Genomic DNA, 19,331 nt, shown 5'->3' with positions numbered 1-19,331 from the left:
CCTCGCACGGCAGCGGCGAGCAGCGAGCCTGACACCGCACCGGCACCATCCCCTGGGGTCCGTGTGTGCCCCAGCACAGCTGGGCTGGAGAGTTCTTCCTCGGCTTAGCTTTTGTAAAACCAGCCAGAGGATCCGAGCTGCGGGAGCTTGAAGCCACAAGTTGTATATAGGTTGTCCCAGCGTGGTGCAGACGTGGATGTGAAGCTGCACGGTGTGGTTGGGAGCAAGCCCTGTCTGCAAAGAAGTGCCGTGGGGGCGGTGGGTTGAGCTGTGGGTGCTGCCACCAGCACTGCCCCACTGCTGCTCTGCCCCTGCCAGGCTCCTCTCCCTGCCCTTTCTCTGCCTGTCTCCCAGGAACACAAGGCCCCAAGAAACAAACCTACCCCTGCAGCCAATGAAATGTCCCTTAAATAACGTATCTGCTTGGGACAGAGTCAGTCAAGTTGCTCAGATGAGGTGAAGCTCTTTTTTTCCCTTGCAGGGGAAGTTTTGCTTACGTTTTCCCACAGGGCAGCTGGGCAAGGGGGAGCTGAGCACCAAACTCCAAACCTGTCAGCTTGTTACGGGCACTGAGCCACCTATGACTCCGTGGGTTTTATGTGCTCTCTAAAAAATGCTGTGTTTTGCTGTCTTGCATTATAAGGACTAGAGATGCTGGCAGGTGGGGGACAGTGCAGCTGAGCAGTTGCATCAATATTCCAACAAGGCTTAAGTCAACAGAAGACATTTGCCCAAGCCCAGCAAACTGTGAATCAGAATACAGCTCTGAACAAAACAGAAATCCTCCTAGCCAGTGCTTTGCTAGTCATCAATCGAGGCAGTGATGAAATACTTGGCCCTTCTCACCCTGATAAGCACCTTATTTTTAGACTACTTTTTTAACATCGCTTCAGCAGCTGGTCCTGCAGGCTGGGCAGTCGCCTCTGGCTCCCGATGCAAATGCAGGCTCCGCTGTCGGTGCGTGCTGGGCTGTCACTGAGTCCTTCCAGCTCCTAATTTACACTCCTGGAAAATGTGTCACTGCAAAACATTCACTTTGTCGTGCCTTCGTCTCCCTCTCACCCTGTGCTGCCATCCCGATCACACCATGACTTTTTGCAAAATCAGTTTTCTCGTCAGATGAGCAAGAAGCACCCTACGTTTTCACATTTCTTCAGTTCCTTCCAGCAAACTAAATATTTTAGGGGCACTTCGGGATAATTTGTTAAGACAAGAAAATGCCTGTCAGGATACTGTTCTGTGCGGAGGCAGCTGCGTGTGCAGTGCCCTCCGGCTCTGCCTGCAGTGACAGAAACCAGCCGGCCGCACGTGCCTCGCTGACAGGGCTCTAGGTGAATGCTTAGGTGTCTGCTCCGGGTATCCCGGGCGATCCCAGTGTATCCCAACCGGAGCCTGCGTCGGCACATGGGACCGTCCCCAAAAGCTGCCGGCAGCATGGGCGGCCGCAAGCCCCTGCCTGCTCTGGCTTCAGGTGCTTTGGGGCTTTTCTGGCAGCGGTGCGATAACAGCAGCAGGGATGCGAAACTTTGCTCTTCTGCTTGGAAATGCCAGTGTTGAGAAATGTATTCTCTTGTAGAAATGCTTTGAACTGGACAAAATTTCATTTAAATAGAAGAACTGGTAACAAGAAAAAGCTATTTTAGTTTCCGTTTTGGAATGTTTTGGTTCAGTGTCTTCACTTATAGAAAAAGATAAAGTGTAATTTTAAAGGCCTACATCAGATTTCATAGAAACCAAATGCTTTGATCTACCTGAGGTAGATTTTGGAATTGCAATCCATGACAAATTTATTACCTACTTTGGAATGGAAAACAAATTCCAGAATTGCATATTTTTCCATAAAACAAAAAAGACCCCAACCCTGTCTTCCTCCCAGCTCTCCCTTCTGAATGAAATACGTAGCCCAGATCCCTGCAAAAACACAGAGCTATATTTATGACCAGGATGGTCCCTTTCACCTATGTCTCAGGCTGCTGGACTTCCATGTGGGATTTCTTAGCTGTGCCTGGTGGAACAGCCATGTGCTAGGCAGATGCTTTGCACCGGGGCAATAAGTCAGAGGGTTTCAGGACCCGGCAGATCTTCTGCGCCTGCCCTTACACCCTGTACATCCCATTTCCATCTCCTGGCCGTCCCTGATGCCACAGCAGCCCCTGTACATTTGCTGTCCAGTGATTTCTGCTGGCACTTTGGAGCATTTCCAGGCCTATGCCAGCCTGCAGAAATCCCTCAGCAGCAGAAAAGGACCTCAACGTCCCAGACAAACTTCCCCAGCAGGACAAAACGGGGTTTCTCTGGGGTGATACCTTAAAGGTGTTCAGTTGCAGCATCTTCATTAAGCATAGGTGAGGAGAGCAAGTCCACCTTGCTCTCAAGAGCCTTTCCCTCTTCCCCTGCTATAGCTGGTCTTCCTCCACCCTCTTCTTTGCTGGTAACTAGACGGCAGACTGCAAAGCTGCCCATGGTAGGGCTCTCGGCTGCCTCACTGCACACCGTGTACGCTGGGAACCATGCTCATAATTATTATTGTTATTATAGTAGCATCTAGAGGGCTCAGGCATTGTGGCAGGCGTTTTGCAGACATGTAGGAAAATGTAAGTCAGTCTTTCCCCATGGATGTGCAATCAAAGGCAAGATTCAACAAGCAGGAGGCAAAATTAGAAGGAAGGGCTGGTGCTAGACATGAGCGGCCAAACTGACCACCGCTGCTCACCCTTCAAAGCGTTGGGTAAGGCTGATAAATGGAAATGTGCCATAAAAAGTCATTAAATGTTATAAAATTTTAGGCTAGTTAGAGATTATATTTTTTTTTTTTCCCAGGCATACAGTTTTGAAAGGCTTTGAAGTTTTCTGAAGTCACTTGGGCAACAAAAATCCCAGTGACTTTCAGGGAGTTGGGAGCTCCCGGATCCCTTTGCTGCTGTAAGAACCAGCACATTGTTTCCTCCTTCATCTAAAGATTTTTGAATACTTTACCTGGGGTCAAATGTTTTTGAGTTAAGTTATGCACAGGGGGAGGCAAATGAGGATGATGTGTCTAAAAAAAGACCCCAAAACTTTATCTAAAATTGTCCATTTATGACAATTATGTGGCATTTATGACCTTTTCCAAAGGTGATGCTGCTATGTACTTTACATACCAGTAAAATGTGAGTTTATATGACAGTGACACTTTGGACTTACTAACAAAACATTTCCGTCTAGATAGGCCTCCACTCAGTTTATATGTTTATAGGTATTTGGCTGGGAAAAGAATAGCCAGTCTTAGCTGTTTGTGAATCTCTAAGGACAACATTCATTAAGACAGTGTCTTTAATCAGCCACGATGTTGTGTCACCACAACTGGCGCTGTTCTGCAATGCTGATGTGCCAGAAGTCCCCATCGGTGTCCAGGAGGAATGACAGGAGGGGTTACCCCATGCCGAGCTGCAACTCAATAAGAGCTGAGGTTTTTCCTAAGCATTATCTGTAACTCTCTTACAGAGATCCAACTTAACACATGGACAGGCAAAAAAAAAACCCAAATATCTATGGAAAAATCACAGGAGCATTCAGGGTCTGTTTTCCAAGGAGCGTTAACCCAGTCTTTTTTGACAAGGGGAGACATTTGTGCGCATCCTCTTCAGGCGCTGCTGTCTAAAATCTGCCAGTCAAAGATGCAACGCTGTAAAATCACAGGAAGTGGAAATGAGCTTATCTGAGTAAGTAGGGATTTTTCATGTGCCTAAAAGTATGATATGAGAGCTTTCCAGAGCTTCAATCCTGAAAAAAATAGAACGCTCCCATCCAGAAGAAATAAACAACAGTTTTTAACTTTCTTTTTACTATTGATAAAGGCTGGTGTGCCCCGAGGACAGGGAGCTGAGGGGGAAGGAGCAGAGGGCAGAGCACTTGAAAATTTGGCTTCAGTAAATTGTTCCTTAAATTCAGTGACTCATGATTTTCTTTTGGTGCATGTGGTTCTCTGTGTATAAGCTCCAGCCCAGTCAGAAAAATATCCTTCGGTCATTTGTCAGAGCTAGTAAGGGTTTCCTAAGGAGTAATTCCTCCTGAAAGATACTGTCTGCATTCCTTTGGAAGATGCCCTCCCACAGGCCCTCTCTTACAGCACTGCACTAAAAATAGTGCTCGGAGCTTCGTTGCGACAGCTCCGTGTTGCAATTTTTGGGGCTAGGTAGGTAAAGTCACTTTAACTCACCCAGCTCAATTCACTTAAATTTGCATTATAATGTCGTTAATTATCCATATATTTAAAACCAAACGGTGATTTCACAAAAAGATAAGACAGGGTCCTGTTTTTCTTTCCTTATATTTTAAAAATGTGCATAGAGTTTGCATAATTAAAATACATTTTCTCTGGAATGGAGATTCATATCTATTGCAGGTTGAAGTGCAAGCTCGCCTGCACGCTGGGATGCCGCCCTCCAGCCGCTTGCTCGGCATGCACGCCCCGGCAGACCTGACTTGCCGTAGTTTGCTGCCACGTCAGTGCTGGCCAAAGGAAGCTGCTGGGAACGTGACTCCAACCTGGGTTAATAATCACAGAAAAAGGCTGTGCAAACCGAGGCCACCCAGCTCCTCCACAGCTTTGCTGCAGGGTGGCAGCAGTGGTTGGGAAGAGCGGCAGCTCGCCACCCGAGAGCAGACCCTTTCTCTTACCTCCACACAGATAAAGCGGCCAGCGGCAAAGGAGGCTTCCTTTTGGGCTGCTGCCATCAGCAAATTCAGTTGGTTTCTGCGGCACATTTAGTCCTTGACCTTTCCTGCGGTCTGTGCAGAGGCAGAAGTCGGGGCAGGCTGGAGCCCCCAGGTGGGAGCAAGCTCCCTCGATGGGGACAGGGTGGGCAGCACCAGGTATCCCACAGCTGCTGCTGATGTTCAGTCCTTGCCCAATTGTCCGCCCCCAGAACAGGGCACTGCCTCAGAGCACCCTGAAACCCTTCCTGATCCAAAGGAATAATAAATACAGGGGATATTTTTCCACCCACCTTTCCATACATGGCTTTTGTAATGCATCATCCCAGTTCTTCAAAAAATGCAAGGCACTCTGTCTCTTCTGAGTGGGAATAGAAGCATCTTTCTTCCATTCTAAAGATGACCTTGTAGAAATGGGGTTGTACCCCTGCTTTTCTGTTGTCTGGCTTGGTCTGAAGCACTCTCCTTGTCCCTTCTCCAAAAAACAGACAAGGTGGCTGAGGACACAGGAGCGCTGAGGTGTCAGAGTGGGAGCAGGAGGGTGCCTGGTCTGGATGCCGGGTAGACAGTTAATGAGATTATGGCACTGGGAACTGAAACTACAGCCTTTGAAGGGGAAAAGATCATCTCTGCTACTCCCTTCACACTGTTGACTTTGTTTGCTTAGCATGAAGAGTTACTGGGCTGGCATGTGGTCAGGTAAAAAAAGTCTTCTGGCCCTTCAAGATGTGGAAACTTATCTGGTGTTAAAAGAAAGTTGTGAGGGTGTTTGAGACACATCCTTCCCCTGGGAAGGAGGGAAAGAATGCTCCTGTGGGGACCTAAGTGATGCCCAGCACACCCGGTGTATGAGAGACACATGAAGCTCCACATCTGCTAGTACTGGAGCCAATGCTAATTAAAGCATTTTAATGAGGATGTTTCGAGAAATACGTGTTAGTCTGTGCATGCCCTTCGTGAAATATTAAACATCTCTGCCCTTTCAGCAGCGTCCTCCTCCCTAGAAGGTCTTCCTGCAAATGGGGTTTGACACTCCTGATAATTTCAGAGCTAGAGAAACCTGGAGAAATAATCTTCTACAAAAATCTTAATGTGATCTTTGATGTTGCAGTCAAAGGAGCACATGCTCTCTTCAGTTCATCCTCTGGTTGTGTTTGTTATTTTCCCGTCAGGCGCGACAACAAGCAGCTGATTAACTTGTTAGCTGAGAGCATCAAAGCACAGGGTGAGAGCGTGAAATTTGCTCCTGCATCCTCCAGCCGCTCCTCGCAGCTCAGCAGTTTCTGCAGGGCCCGTCTGAGGTACAGAAAGTCATCTCAGTTACTCGTGAACAGAATCATGCCCTGTCTTTCTCGAGACCATGTCTCCACACTCAGGGACCGTGGCAGTGCTGGAGCATCTCAGCCTTCATCCAAGGGGACAGCCCAAGCTCCAGCCCATGTAGTCATCATCCAGCAGGCAGAGGCAGCCCCACAGCATGCCTCCCCTCTCCCCGAACAACACCACTTAACCTATGCCAGAAGCTCCTCAGGGCCACATCACGTGGAAGGTCCCCTGCAGAGAACCACAGCCATGGGACAGTGAGGGATGAGAGGCCAGGTTGAGAGGCCAAACACCACTTGGTGAACAAATGATGGAGAGAACACACATGCAGTTTTTCAAAGCTGCGCCTAACTATCCAGCTCGCTGGAGTTGCAGGAACAACTGGTAATGCAAGTTTCTCTTGCAGGTTCAGGTCACATGGAATTACAGTCGAGGTCCAGCAAAGGCGTTAGTTTGCACTTAAATGCTGCTGCCTTGGGCTGAAGGCCACTGAAGGTGTTTTCTCCCCTAAGTGGTGTGCTCTGTCACAGTGCGGCCTTGAAAAGACCAACAACACCCCAGATCTCACTGGTGGAGGGTAAGGTGATCCTTCTGCCATCTGATTATGTCTGCAGCCCTTCAGAGGCAAAGGATTAGCAAATAGTTTGTTGCACACACAGTAAAATCTTGCAGATCCCGATATCTGTCTAAGCAAGCCCTGCAGTTGTGGCACAGGAGCACAGCAAGCCCATGGCCACCCAGGAGTGCTCCCACACAGCAGGCTCCCAAGAGGTCACCAGGAGATACCCATCAGGTACCCGGCGTGTCTCTTGCCTTCCACCTCCTCTCACTCCTACCCCAAGGCCATGGTCTCCTGTCCTCTCTCCTCTTCACCTCCAACATATACCTCTGTTTACACCCCACCAGCTTCTGCCTCCTCCTTGCTTGAACCCCTTGTCCCAGTGCCTTGGCCCCAGATGTGTGGAGCCCAGCAGGACCAAGCCAGCTCTGCCCAGGGGCCTCACCACACTCTGCCAAAGCTTCTTACTTTGGCTTTAGCAACCTCCTAAAACTTCCACCACTCATTAGGCTCTAAGAGTCCACTCCACCCACAACTGTGGTTTGCCTGGCTTCCTTGAACACCACTGCTAACAGCCATCGCCGCAGCCCACTGGGGCTTGAGTGCAACCCAACACCATCTTGCAGCTCTGTGTGCCTTCTGAGCTGAGGAATGGTCAGTATTTCTTGGCAATATTGGGTTCAGGTCCATTATGTGTGGCACTGTCACAAGGGGGAAAAACCAGATTTTGCATGTGCAGAGGTAAAAAGGACTCTCAAATAAGCTCCTTGTTTTTCTCCTAGAGCAAAGGTCTTTGCAAGGAGGTTGCTTGCTTGCACTGGCAGCACTGGGGGATCAAAGCTGTTCCTGGAGAACTCATCGGAGAGGTTGATGGACTGGTAGCAAAACCAATCGCAAAATGCAGGAGAGGAGCCTGGCAGGATTAAAGCATTTTTACATTGCTGAATCTCCCAAGTGCCAGCCCTGGCAGCAGTACCGCTGCTAGGCTCCCATTTCTCCAGTCTTCCCCTCTCTCCTGCAGCCCAGCAGTTCATTTAGCACTAAGTGAAAAAACAAACACTGAGGCCCTTTATTTGGCAAATCTGCAACATAAACAGGCATCTTTGCAAAGACCAGGGTGCACTCGCACGCCCTCCATGGGCTTTGATAGCACCTGAAGCCCCCTCCTGACAGCGCTCCATGGAAGGAGATGTAAGGAGACGTAATCCCAGATGAAGTCATGCGAGGAAATGGTTATATTTTTTTCCCTTTACATAAGGAGCTGCCACAGTGCTCCTGAGAAATAGATATCCAACAGCAAGCCGCAGGCAGTTTGAGATGACAGATACATGTTTAAATAATGTCTTTATTCCAGTTCAGCTGAAAAAATAATTACTGAATTTGGGTCTTAAGCCAAGAAGTACCTTTGTTTCTGAGTGCTCATTGATTAAAACATCTTGTGCTTTCAGCTGGGTTCTAATAAAGACACTACATTACCCTTCACACAGAGCACTAAAATAATATCTCTATTTGGGAGGAGAGAGGAATTTAGAGAGTGACCTTAATGTTTCTTGAGATTTGAAGAATTTCACCCAGCCTAGAGAAACTCCTACTTCTAAACTCAGGGATTGCTGCTAGAACAGGAAGTTTCGCTCACATTGTTATCCAGCAAAATGAGCTCTGGATTATATTTAGCTCCATTCATTCAGCACAATGAAAAGTAAGACTCCAGCCAATTTCCTTAAGCAAGTTTATTAATAAGCAAGTAGTTATTTGGTGGCTGATCATTTCTAGGTGGCTGGGGAAGATGATATAGGCAGCACAACCTCCCTCCCTCCTCTGAAAAAGGTTCCCAGTGGATTTGACCACTCGAAGCACTTTATAACCTCTACTGGGTACCTGTGCAAGCTTGGCAGCCTAAATGTTGTCCCAGGTACAGATTCCAACCCTGCCCTGGTCATTCATGCTTGCTGGCCCATGCTTCACTGGAACTGCAAACAAAACATCACGGGCAGTTTAGCAGCTTTTAAGCCAGAAGTAATCTTTCTGGGGCTCCTGACTATGGGGTCGAGGCAACTCTGTGTAAAACCACTAATGCTGCAGCTGCAGAGCTGGAGGAAGCCACACTCACTGCAGATACTGCAATAACAGCAAAGATTCCCCCAGCATATGGGAGCATGTGTAGAAGCCACACGCAAGTTGGGAGCCTTGGGTCAGTGAGGATGGCTACAGTCTGGCTGTAATTCCTGGCTTTGTCCATTGCTTTCTGTGTATCTAAAGACAAATTGCTTGGGGTGTGTCTCTGCTGAGGGCTAGAAAACAGACTTAAGGTGGTTTTTATGCATGACAGACCTCATGACCCATAACTTTTCATTCATTTCGCTAGCTGTCACTTGGTCTCATATCTGCAGTGTGTTCAAGATGGGCTGAGCTCAAAATATTTCCTGCCTGTGCCCAACTAATTTAATTACATGACTTGAAGTGTGCGCTTGCCCTACAGAAGTGAGCTCTGTACCAACCACCTCCATCTGTAGTCATCAAGGGGAGAGGTCTGGAGCTGCCTGCCTCTGCAACACTTTCAGCAGCATTGGGATATGCTTCTCCTTAGGCCCTGAGCGAAAATCAGGCAATATGATGTCTTGGCTTTGCTTGGACGGGAAAAGCTAGTTGCTTTCTTCCCACTGGGAGCGATAGTGGAGAAGGGAGTGGAGGTGATCTCCTCTGTGGTTCTGCAAAAACAAAGTATAGCAATATGTGGCTGTCCTCTCCCCATCTAGAAGCCACAGTAGGATGCCTTCACAGGTTATGGGTGCAAGGGAAGAAAGGACCTGGGAAGCACTATGTGACAAACACAGACCATCACAGTTGGGGTTCAAACATAGAGGAAGGAGTAACGTTACTCTAGTGTCTCCCGACAAACTGTAGATGTCCACATACAAGAAAGAAAAATAATCTGGTACTCTGGAAACCAAGCATCCAGGGGAAGGCAGTCCCCTGGATGGTGGACCATCCCAGCATGGTCACGGGTCCTTTACTGGTACAGCTGGAGCCGTTGTTTCCTCAGTGCCCACCTTGCCTCCTTCAGTGCCTGTCACGACAGCAGTCACGGCCCTGAGACTTCCCAAAGCTCAGCAGTTTGCACCTTTCAGCCTGCAAACTCAGGCATCGCTGGGAGGCACAAGTTTCAGCCAGATCTGGAAGATCTCAGCCAAAAGGACTGCAAATGGACTTAACTTTTTCTAAGGACAGCTGAGGCTGTGTGCCATCAGAGCATAGAATCTTCAAAACAGGCACAACGGAGGTAGGTAAGGCCACCTAAGCCGGCCAAACACATTATAAAAGCAAGTTGTAAAAATAATAAAATATTAAGACACAGAATTTCTTCAAATTTTAGCAATTTTCATGTACGCGTATGGTTGGCACTGCTCTGTTATTCCTGCCAAGCACTCAATTAGCACTTGAGTTAATAAGATGTTTTAATGACTGTTAAATTAATCAACAACTATGACACTGCTTTCCAGTGTTTTCCAAGGGAAAGAAATTTTTTCAGCCCAATTCCTATGTTATCATTGTCACTAATTACTTGTGTTTATTTTCTTTACTATGCTTATTTGATTTCATCTGAAATTAGATGCAGTGATAGGGGATGTAATTTGGTATTTGCCTCTAATGTGCTGAATAGATGAGATTAGAACTCCACAGCTACGAGAAAATGAGTCCTCATAAGCATTTGTTCAAACAGAAATCAGAGAGCCTTTTTGACGACTGCCATACCCCTTTTGATTTGCTCTTCATCAGTGTTTTTGGAAGTTTGTTCAGAGAAAGCTGTGCTGAAACAAAAGTATTGCTGAGAGGTGAAAACATGCAGTAGCCCAGGAATACCTGTGAAAATATTTGACCCGACCTGTGCCAGAGCTGTTTTTTTCTGGTGGTCTGACAATGACTCAGGCCAGAAAAAAACAATATTCTGGGGGTTAGCTCATCAGTCACTCAAAACAGCTAGTGTACTATAAATAGAAGGAAAACATCAAATAAAAGCAATATGTGATATGTCCAAAACCCAGGGATTGAGAATTGTTTCATCCTGAAAAATTAAAGGAACAAAAGAAAACACATGTTCTGCGGGCAGTTCACAGCTCTGCCCTGGCTGGGGTGGTGAGGATGACGGTCTCCCACCCTGGCTGGGAGCGGGGTCGGTGCAGGACTGGGTTGTTGTAGGTCTCCATCTGAGATATCTCCCTGGCTTTGTTGAAACTGATGCTTCTGCTGTGAGCGCAATAGCCTAGGGCTGGAGCTGCACTGAGAGAAATGAAAAGCTTTCATAAAATTATGTCATGTGCTGAATGTGCCAGCCTGTCATGTAATAATAGCTAAAACTTTCTGTAATTAAAACAAGTAGCTAGTTATGGTGTCTGACTATGATCAAAGCTCTTTTGTCTGCGTTGACAGTTGGCACATGTGAGAGATTTTGGCTTACATGGAAAATACTGATGTGGTTTTTCTCTTGGTTTTAAATGGCAAGAAACATACATCTTGGATTATCCCTAAACTGAAAGAAAACAGTAACGGGAAACTGAGAACCAGAATGTACATGACGTAAAATGTCTACAATTTCTGGCAGAAGCAGCTCCTCTACCCAGCCATCATGCCTTCGGAGCGGTTGACCCATTGCTGCAATGCAAACGGTTGTATCAGGTCATTTTTTATTTCTGCAGAGATGGGAATAAAGCTCTTGAGAACATTCCTAAATGTCCTGCACTGCCTTTTTAAAATAGGAATTGCTTTTGCATAACAAATATTTGCCTGAATTGTGACAAACCAATTGTCTCCCATTACAGGATTTTTTTCGTTACTTGGATTGTAATTGTTTTGAGACTTTTTATGGATAAAAGCTACCTTTCTGTTCATGAGAGAAACCCACATTATTTTTCCATATTCATGTCTGGTATCTGTATTGCAAAATAAAGGGCTTGGTGAGTAAATATAAACTGCTTTTGCCCTCAATTCCTCTTCATCTTGAAAAAAACAAACTAATCCAGAATTCCTTTTGCATTTCTGAAAACATCTACTTCCACTTAGAAGTCTCTGGGAGGATAAATATGAAGATGTTTTACGAAAAACCAGATGTGTACTGATTGGCTAAGGAACATCAGCCAATAATACAGTGTTTTAAACATTGTATGAGGCAACAAAACATCATCTGAGGGAAGTGGCCAGCAGAGTGTATTGCTGAGTATCGGGATTTTTCCATCTGTTCTCCTGAAGTTCTGAGGTACATTGTGTGAAGATTTGCTTCTTTGGCATCACGTGTGCAATCATGTCTCTTTGTGTTTCCTGGTATTTCAAATTATGACCTGTGAACTCAGTGGGCACAGGTTGAATATTTCCCCAAATTCAGCAATGTTCGATGTGGGTCATCTTCTTACCTTGGTCATGGCTGGCAGAATGGATTCTACCTTCAAGTGTCACTCTGCATGCAAATGTGCCTACACCTTGTCACTTCTGACCAGAGATCCTTCTACCTTTGCAGCTTATCAGAAGTGACAAGAAATCTTTATTCCTCCTTCTTTCGATATCTGGCTTCTGAACTGATCATCAGTCATCTTGGGCCACCTCTGCTTCAGAGGGCAGGACTTCACTGTGAATGGTCAGAGTCCACCTCTTCAGTCTGTGTTGTCCTTGGAGCAACTCCAACTCCATGTCTGGTGCTTCTGGACCTGGCGCAGACTGCAGAGCATGCAGGACCCGCTTATCCCTGGATAAGCCTACAGCTTATCAAACAGCTACTGCCAAATCCTGCTGACCTCTCTGAGAATCTCCAGTGGTTTGTATCTTGGTAATGCCCCATGTCAGACTGCACCTTCTCCACTTGTAATCTTGGTTCCATATAGTACTGTCTACAGAACAACTCATCCTTACCTCCTCTTGGGTGTGTGACAATTGTTTTTCTGGTGCATGAGGAGGACATGCTTCCAAAGAGTAGAGATGGCCATCCAGGGTGCTAGTATGATGTGCTCATGTGGGCATTTCAGTAGCACAAGGTCTTTGGTCATCACAGAAACAAATCTTCAGCTCAAGCATGATGAACCACAGCACCATGCAGGCTGCAGGCAAAGGTGTCATTAAATTATCCAGGGACATTGCCTCCAGGTGATGACGGACACTATTACCACCGTGTGCCATCCCAACAAGCAATGTGCTGTGACATTCCCCCATCCCTGGCAGGAAGATGTTGACCTATGGAGCTTTCCTATTAAACTAATTTAGCAACATCTCACCTTCACTAAGTGCTTTTAATTGACAATCTGACTGATCAGCCTCTCATGGAAAAGGTTGATGAGCACTGGCACCTTGAAGACTGGTTTCTTGGACTGGAGGCAATTGGAAAGAAACATATTTACTGCAGATGACAATGCAGGAGAGTCAAACCTGCTGTCCTCAAAAAGTGGTCAAAGGCTGTGGCTGGACCTGTTTCCACTCCTATGCTTGGTCTGACTGCCTGAATGTGGCCACCTTGGTCCTATTACTGGGATTTCCACTGCTTATTTCAAAGAGCTCTGTGGGATGCCACCTCCCTTTGCTGCTCTCCCTGTGCCAGCTCTGGACCCAGGCTTGTCCCCAGCTCCTCATGGCATTCATGCCAGGCAGCTCTCACTGTTAGGACGAGACTGCTCCTCTCTGTAAAGGAACTTTCACCAGTAGCAGAAAGGGATGACAAACAATTTACCTGGTACAATACATTTGACTTTCAGTTGGCAATCTTACATGCTAAAGGTGAAAGACTTCCATCTCTCTTGTGGCTCAGTCAGGGTCCATATGCAGCCTCAAATGGATAGAGCATTGATATTTTTACATCCCTCCATCCTGAGATCTCATAAATGGTGATGGACATTATCCCTTTGTCTCTAGGTACAGGCAAGAGGGAAGGGCTCCTCACCCAAATCGTCATCAGACTGGGTGTTTGTCTACTCGTTGTGTATCTTGACTATACACATACCTCTAATCTTGCTTACCATAACCAGCCTCTCTTTTTGCATACATAGGCTCCTGTGGAGTTATCTCGAGTCATTCCACTTAATGATAAAACAAAAGATTTGTGTTACTACTATTGTAGTATGAAGGGTTTCTCAATATTATATTGTCTCACACCAGGATATGGTTAAGTAGGGGAAAGACGGAAGCTGTATTTCAAGCTGGGCATGGGAAAACTAGACTGCAATTTGCATGGTTGCACAAGGCACAGGAATCCACTGTGCAGTTTAGCACTTTCTCAAGCTGAGAAACTCCAGAGCAGAAAGGTTCCCTGAAACCCCAAAGCTGAAAAAAATATTGCTATTTTGCATCATTTAAATTCTTAGGTGATGGGAGCACTGTGCAGTTGGTTAGGGTGATGCAGTTCTAGTGGGCAGGACTAGGCAAATGGTATCTTCTGTGGTGGTAACTAGATTTTTTCTATGATATTGCTTCCTCTATTGACTCTTACCTCTCTTGCCAGAATGCAGCACATATTTTTTCATTCATGTTTGTGTGTATAAATACAGATCATAATACATACATATGTATTTGTTTATATATACATACATACAGACATGGCCTGGGGGACCTGCCTATGTCTGCACAAATGCCATTTGAATTCTAAACTCTCCTTCTATTAACTTAAACTTTCAATGCTGATTACAATGTCATTTTCACAGCAGAATAATGATCAAGGACCAAAAACGCTGTGCTTGGAGCACTTGGCCTTTCAGGGAACTCTGGTTCTAATGATGCTACTTTAAAAAAAAAGAAAAAAAAAAAGAAAAAGAAAATTCTCCAGAACTGAGAGATACAAAGAGATCACATCCTACTGCAGAAGGGACATACTGCCCCAAAACAAGACAAGACCAGAACCAGAAGGCTGCGCAGAGATGGGTGGGCCAGAGCTACATGCTGTTTCTTGAAAGACACCGGTCAAACCTCAAAGGACTCAAGAAGCAGTAAGCACGCCCAGAAAGGTAAAGGCATTCAGGTGTTTATTGCCTTTCAGAGATGTTTTTATTATTTGCTTGACTTTTTAAGTATAAAGCAAAGGTGACCTTAAGAAGTTCCTCTGCAAAACTTTCATGTACATCGATGTGTCACACACAGGGGTTCCAGGAGGCTGAAACTGGAAGAATCCAGATGTTTGAATGCACATTGTCTCAGGTGGAGCTGCTGGTAACATCCACAGCCCGAGAGTTAGATGGTCCTGTAATAAAGGACCCAGTAAACAATGGATTTCTAAAATGAGTAACATTACTTTTAAACAAAACCAGATGTATAACATTAGGGGAATATACACTTAAATAAAAGCTTAATCTTTAAACCTCAAGAGCATACTCCCATGGCAGTCACTAATGTGAATGCAAGTTAAAACCCCAAGATAATGTAATAAACATGAAGGATTCCTGCAGAGAGGGATCCTGAGGTGCTTTGCAACTGTAAAATGATACAAAGAAGACTAATAATTATCAGTTAGCTGTGAATTGGTGTCTCACTTCTGGAAACCCCTGCAGAGGGAAATGGGGTAGGTTTCCCATATAAACATGAAGTAATGCTGGTTCGATATTCCCCTCCTCCTGGGCAGGAATAGCTTGAGAATCTTCTACCAGCTTTTTCAGTAAATCCCTCCTCTACTACATGAGCAGTTCAGTCTCTCCCGCTCCTTAGCAGAGCATTGTCCTACTTGTCTGGACCCTGCAAAATCACTAGGTCCTAAAGATGTCTCAGAAGGCATTAATTATACTGCAAGGAATTTTTTAAATTTTTTGATCAAAATGTATAAAATCTCCCCGGATAAAATGATGGATCAATGGCATAAGCACATGGTAGCAAATGCTAAGTAGGTGCTGTGGCCTGTGTTACCTCATTATAGAAAAAGCAGAGTAAAGAAGCCTGGTTGTGTCCTCCCACCTCTGCCTTCCACAGCCAGCTGTACCATGGCACCTTTCCAGCTTCTGGCAAAACATTTCCCACCCGGACAATTGTGAATATGTTTCATGTGGTTGGACTGTGCTGGAGAGACAGGCCAGAAATTCAGCCTGTTACGCTAAATCCAACAAATAGGAAATTATCTGCATATAAATATAGTTTATGCTTTTCCACTTGAAAGGAAATCCCCTTATCAGCTCAGTCTCAGATGAAAACAACCACAGACACTATGAGCCAAGCCAAGTGCCCTTGCTGAGAGGCATCGATGGCCTTCCCTGGCAACTGAATCCATGCCTTTATGGCCCTTTGGGGAAGGGGTTTTACCATATCGTGTAAAATAAGTTGCCATACAGAGCTGTTGAAGAGGAAAATGGAGCATGAAGATAGCATGTAGCTGTTCTGCTCAGCCAGACACTGGAAAGTGATGAGAAAGCAGGGAAGATGTGAGGTTGGAACAGATTTGTTGGGTCAAATGCTATTTTTTTTCCCTTTTAAGTAGACTACAGCCCTGCTCCCACTTAAATAAATGAAAATGTTGCTAATAAATTTAAAGAAAGTAAGCAATACTGGGCCTTATAATCAGTGAAAGAGATTTTCTTCATTGCCTGACTCTTCAAATTATAGTCCTTCCTCCATTCTCCCTTTCTAAGTACTTTCATCTCAAAATGGACTGGGTCAAACTCATGAAGTCCTATATAGCTGAAGACTATGCAGGTACAGGTGGGATAAAACGTTTTCTTTTAAAAAAAAAGCCAACCCTGAAGTTCCCTGCTGCAGTTACACAAAGCTATCTTAAAAATTTTAAAAAAAACAAACCCCAATGAAAACCAAACAAAAACCCCTCCAAAACCAGTTACAAGGATTACAGGGTGGCATGAAGCTCTGCTTAAATACAGCGCTCAGAAATTCAGCACAGCCACATACAGAAGTACACAGTTCTCCATTTGTTTGTCGGGAAGCACAGCAATCCCTCTAAATTATCCTAGGTAACCTCCAGAAAGGCACATTTTTCCATGTTATCTGATGGCCAAGACCAAGAAAGGCGTTTTTTACCCCAGAAGAGCAATGATAGGGCTGACACAGGTAGAATCTGGCAACACCCACCAGTGGTCTCTATGCACGTCTCATACAGCGCTTGAAATGCAAATTTGCTCTGCAGCCAGCCTGGTCTGATGGTCTCAGCATAAGAGCAGAAAGTGGGAGCTTGCTCTCCTGGAGTTGTCCTGACCCCCTGAGCCACCTCCTTCTTGCCAGGGCTGTGGTCTCCGAGGGCTGGCAAGTGCAGGTGAAGGGCAAGACTTGCTACTCATACGAATTCCCACTGGCCCCGGCAGGGTGGTTTTTATGAACAGCTGTGGTGAATTGGTCTGTCTTTCTGGGGTGACTCAATGCTTCACAGCGATCCCAAAGACCCTGCACTGAGCAGAGCAGCCCTGCACCAAGAGCAGCTGAGGAGGGAAGGAGCAGTGACTAAATGGGACATGAAGGAAAAATGAGCTGACAGCATGTTCTAGTTTCAGGTGCTGCCTACGGTGCAGTTATGAGCAGTGGCCATTGAGCAGGAATGCTGCCTTTCCCAAGCAAGGGGAGATGGTTCCTGGATCCCTGGGGACTCCAGCGGGAGCCATGGCCCAACAGTAGGGCCTGCCCCAGGCACTGACCTGCCCCAGGTAAGAACAAAGCTCGCATGGCATTTTCAGCATCCCTGGTCCCTGTCAAACCCTCTGGGCTGGCAGACCATCCCTCTCCCACTCCGATCTTGTCCCAACGACCAGAATTCATTTTCCCCAGTTGCAGGGGGGAGCATCCCACGGCATGAGCCCAAAGAAACAATTTTTATATCTGTTTCCACTGAAACATAGCATCAATTTCCTGATCGCATGAGGTTGGTTAAAGTTCTCGAGTTGTATTGTGGAGGTTTTCTCCACAAAAGCGGGGGTGTTAACCATGGTGGCATGGCATGGCTCCAGCTCTGCTTGCACCACACTGCTCTGGCAGCTGGGGCAGAGCAGCCCCACAGTATTTAAACAGCTGCCTTATTTCATCTGGGAGGTGGCTGCCCTTCAGTCCTGGGAGAAGAGCTCATCTTCTGGATAGTTTGCATAACAATTAACATTTGTCAGCTGAGATCTGCCTGGTGAAAGATCACTATTTACAAGTGGGCCGTGAGTCTTTTGGGGCTGGAATACTTCTTGAACCACTAAAAACTAAGCTAAGAGTGGGAGCGAGCCTGAAGGTGGGCTGATTTCACACAGCGGGTTTAGAAGTTTCCTTTGTATTCAGCTCAGAGGTAGAAAAGTGGAGCTGCTGTGAAAGGGGATATTCTTTAGATCTCACAGGTCTCATTTAGTTGTTCCAATGAAATAAATACATCCGCCTTAAACAATTGAAAGAGGTATTTACTGCCTGTGGTTTAACAACTGTACTAAGTCAAAGGGACCAGTCAACTAGAGCCTTATAATTCTTTTCTAAAGAGAGGATGAGAGAGAAGAATGAGACAACAATGCAGTATTTATAATAAAGATGAAGTGAGTGGAACTCAATGGCGCCAGCAGCCCCGGAGCTCCTGCTGCTTGGGCGAATGCATTTTGCATTAGCACGTCTGGATATCTGGCACTGGAAGGTCCTGAAGATGCTTTTACAAAATAGCTATGTTCTTACAGCAGCCGCATTTCTTCCAAGCACAACCACCAACTGGTGGAGCTGGGATGGGTAGCCCCTGCAGCTGGGTGAGTCACTAGGAAGATTTCAGGCGACTGGGACCTGCTTTCCACTTGTCTTCTTGCAGCCAGGTTGCTTTTTGCCCTGCTCACCTCTGCATGTTGACAAGTGGCTGCACCAGAAGGGCTGAGGCCATCACAGGGCACCTGCTCAAGCAGGGGTGGGTATATGGGGTACCCATCCCTGCCTGGGGGCTGGAGGCTTGGCCCATGAAGGCAGGTTCCCTGCCTTCTCAGGTTATACTGGGGGGCCACTGGGCAGCTAGACATCTCAGTGAATGTACAAACACAAATTACATCTGTAAGTAGATTTGCTCTGCATTGGCTAAATAAATAACATCTGTGTTACAAGAACCCCTAGATCTGTATCCCGTACTACTCCATTATTCCAACAACTGATCTTATATTTGCCTTGGAAGCAATACAAAATCCTCCAAGGAATTAATAGCCAGCAACTGCATGTTACCAGAACAATTTATTTTTCATTCTTTCCCCCAACAGACTGGAGAGGTACATGTCTCTCATTTCTTTCTGAAACCTGGATTTGAAAAACTTTGTGTTGCTGCATCTTCCCATAACCCTGAAGGATGACAACATTAGCAGTAATGAGCAGAGCCCAGCAGCACCCCAGGACAAACTCTGGGGCAGGTGGAAAGACCACCTGGGTGTAGGTGTCATCAGAAGCAGATGGCAAATGGTACCTTCTTTTAAGTAACTACCACCACAGAAAGGGGAAACTCAGCACTTCAGGATTTTCATTTGGTTTTGACGTATACAGATGATTTCTTGTCCTAAGAAATAAGTGATACCAGAATCTATTTCAATAATTTTAAAAATATGGACCTTGGATGTTTGGTTTTCTTTTTGCCTAAGCCTCTCTTACACAAGCTTATCTCTGTACAGAAGCAGCACATCAGTCTGAGGTGGAAAACGGCAACGGTGCCAGAGGCTGCCAAAAAGTGTGGGAACAATTCAATGAGGAGTGAGGCACGGGGAACAAAATAAATTGATGAAGTTGTTGTCTTGATTGCTGTATGCTCAAGTCCAGCTAAGAACAGGACTTCTTCCTTCCAAAAATAAGGCTGATCTCAGGCTCAGATCCCCAG

Source organism: Phalacrocorax carbo, chromosome 4 (genome assembly GCF_963921805.1).
Source record: "Phalacrocorax carbo chromosome 4, bPhaCar2.1, whole genome shotgun sequence".
Taxonomy (NCBI): domain Eukaryota; kingdom Metazoa; phylum Chordata; class Aves; order Suliformes; family Phalacrocoracidae; genus Phalacrocorax; species Phalacrocorax carbo.
Note: the sequence above shows the minus strand (reverse complement) of the source record.